Source organism: Grus americana, chromosome Z (genome assembly GCF_028858705.1).
Source record: "Grus americana isolate bGruAme1 chromosome Z, bGruAme1.mat, whole genome shotgun sequence".
Lineage (NCBI taxonomy): Eukaryota > Metazoa > Chordata > Aves > Gruiformes > Gruidae > Grus > Grus americana.
In genome coordinates, this window is record NC_072891.1 from 12,230,647 (window position 1) to 12,234,084 (window position 3,438).

Genomic DNA, 3,438 nt, shown 5'->3' on the forward strand with positions numbered 1-3,438 from the left:
GTTTTGGAAACAATTACTTGTGATGTTTATAGTATAGAAACAAGGGCATATTGATTAAATAATGACTTAGCAGGTTAAAAAACAAATTTAAGTACTTCTTTACCATGCATCAGAAGTCCAAGGAATTAATTGCCTAGGGTTGCTATGGAGGCAAAATAACCTAGAATGGATCAAAAGCAATCAGATGCTTTTATGGAAGAGCAACCCAGCAAGGACTGCTAGACAGAACGATACTTTGGTCAGAATAAGATTAAACTGAGTATTGCTCGGAAGGCATAGCAGACGAGGCATGGCTTTATGCCTACACTGCTCTTCAGTCTGCTCTAAGCATACCCCCCTGGCCACCTTCATGGCTGGGATCCCGGGCTGGCTTGACCCCTTTGTATCGGACAGTAGTTTCTATGCTGTTGTGATGCACCAGGAGGAGAAAGCTGATAAGCAAAGCCCTGGTCAAGCAGCCTGTCCTAAATGTCGTTGCAAAGCAATGGCACATCATGCAAGTATTTGGTGTGGACAACAATGTTAGCTAGAAGATTAGAAAGACCGTATCTCAGACATGCTGTTATAACACTCCACAGTAACTTGACATAGGCTGGAGCGAGGCTAAGAGCAGCATGGAGAGCCTTGTCCGGGCTGAGGGCCAAGTAGGTCTTTAAAACACATTTGGGGAAGGAAACATGTCAACATACACTGTAGCGCTGCCCAGGAAGAAAGCAAACAACATGAGGGCTGCCAGTTTTGTGAAAAGAGATTAAGAGCCATACTGGTCCTTGAGTCACAGGTTCATGTTCCTAAACCTCAAGTCTACATCAAAAATGATGACCAGACAGGAAAGGAGAGGAGAGCTGGAAAAAATGGGGAACAAGAAGGGTTGAGAATGGAAGGAGAGAAGAACAAAAATTTCTGTTTTAGCCAGTGTGATGGGGAGCTGCTGGCCAGGTACCTCAAGGGCTAAAGGCAGGCCAGAGCTTTAGTTTGGACAGAATGAGACTGATCTGGAGTAGGTCTTAGCCTAGAGGTGATTAGCTAAAATGTTTGCAGCCAAGATCTTTCAGATGTAAAGCATGGAGACAGATAAGAAAGGGACACAAAACCCTTCTGCAAAACCAGGGAGGCAGGTTAGAAGATCTCTCTAAAGGATGCATTGAAGCACCAGTTGTAGGGATGGAGTGTGGGAGGATGACTAGGAAGACACAGACTATGAAATAAAATTTCTCCAAAGCCTCCAAGCCCAGAGGTCCCTCTAGCACTTCCAGTTCTTGCTCCTGTGGATTGCAGATCCTTCTCGCTGCTCTTCCTACCTTCCTGGGTGCCGGCTCTGCCCAGCTCCCCACACCTGCGCTTCTCTTCCTAGCCTTCCTCTCTGGGCTCAGCTGAAGTCCCATGGGGCATGCAATGCAGGGATCAGGGGATCTGTGGGCTGCCAGGCCTTCTTCTGGGTGCTGTCCCTGCTCACGCAGCCCAATACAGCCTGGTATTTGCCTTTTACGTGAGTATATCCCATTCAGTTCATCACACGCCAGCTGAACTATAACATGATATAACATGAACAGCCTTCCCACTTTGGCTTAAGCAATCTGCACTTTGCTTTTTCTAAGATATAACTTCCTAAGAGCCACAGGGCAAGCTGCTGCTATAGGAAATGAGGTAGAACTGCTCGTGTTGCTGCTTCTCTTCAATCGAGAAGATCATCTTCAGGGAGAAGATGGAAGGGATCCTTAGCATAACACATGCTCTCACACAGAGCTGAAGCTCCAGTGCCTGACTTTGGCTATGAGCTGGAAGCATGCAGGCAAAGACCACACTGGAGATATCCAATCTGCGTTTTATTCTTCAGCAGCCTATTGTATTCCCAGCTCTCTTCTCAGCTTTTTCCCATTGCTGGCACACATTTCTATCCCACGACAGCCCAACACTAGCCAGACTGCCCTCCAGAAAACTTGGCTAGACCTTGCATCTAGGCAGAGCATTGAGTGTTTGCTAATGCTCTTGCAAACCACAGCCTTGCAGAAGTCATGCCAATGCCTCCAGTGCTTGCATATCCTCCTCAGCCTAGCAGCTTCTCACTCTTCTCTTCCTTTGGTTTTCTCTTGCCATGTCATAGAAAAAGCATAAGTAGCAGACACGAAAGAAACCTGACCTGCCAGCCCAGGCGTGCTGCCCAGGTCCATGCCAGTCTCCTGGCTGCCCACATTGTGATTCTACTTCTCACCCATCAAATCAGGAGCAAAAGAAATCTGTGATCAATCTGCTCTGGCTTGGGAAGCTTGCCAGTAGATGTGCCATAGACGCCCACCAAAGGAGTGTCCTGATTCTCCCCTGATACCATTCTCCTCCCCCCCACAGTGTCATTTGTGAGCTGTACCTGCAGCAGCACCCAGGAGGTACTGGAGGCAGCTGCTGGGGGAAAGCTCTTCAGCAACCTCCTTGGTTTGGCATTAGCCCTGCCAGGCTACAGTGTTTTGCAGCTGGATCTTAGCCCTGGGCTTACACCGCGCTCTGTGGCACAGGAACTAGGAAAGAATTACGGAGCAGCTCCGTTACTGAAATGCATTTCTCATACATGTTTCAGTTTTGTGCATTAGTGAGTTCTTAGAAATGTTTTGGCCATGAAGTGGTTCTACGTGCTACCCAGAAGGCAGGCTTTCCAGCTGCCCAGCAGTGGAGGAAGCCAAGGAGAACATTGGCACAGAGGCCAAAGCTGCCCAGCAAAACGCCCCTGGGCTTAGTCAGGAAGACTCTGCAAACAGCAGCCTTTGACTGCCTGGACTGGTTCTGTCCTGAACAGCCTCAAAGCCGCTGCCAAAACCCAGCACCAGAGAGAAAAGGTGTGTTAACGCTGCAAGGGAGTGCTGGGGAGAGCCAGGACGTCAGGCTGAAACAACCACCGCTTCCCTGTCTCGTCCCCAGCAGCGCTCCCTTGTAAGCCCAGGCAGCTCAGCACTACTGCTCCAGAGAGCACAGGGGAGGGAAAAGAAACAGTCCCATGGTTAAAGGCAGCGCTGACACTGCCACAAGCATCCTGTATCACATTAATAAGCTTTTCTGGCCACAGCATCAGCCTATGCAACCTGAACTCAGCTGCACTTGTGCCTGCCAGGGAGGGGTGGAGTGGGCAGCGTGGCTGTTCTCCAGTGCAGAGAGATCTGCCAGGGAGGCTCTGAGCCAGGGGGAGCTTGGCACAGGCTGCAGAGGGGAGGTCTCGCCCACAGCATACACGGGGAGATGAGGTTGGCGTGGGAGGAGAGCACTGTTACAGGTGGCAGTTGTAACACCGGGAGTACCAGCCCATGAGCCTCCAGCTTCTCCACTGAGACATTTCACACGACCCTGTGTCTACTCTCAGAGGTGTTAGCTGTTCTCCATTTGCAGTCCGTGGCTGAACTGACTGCAGGTAACAGAAACAAAGAAAATGCTGATCTTCTCATCTTAGGAAGT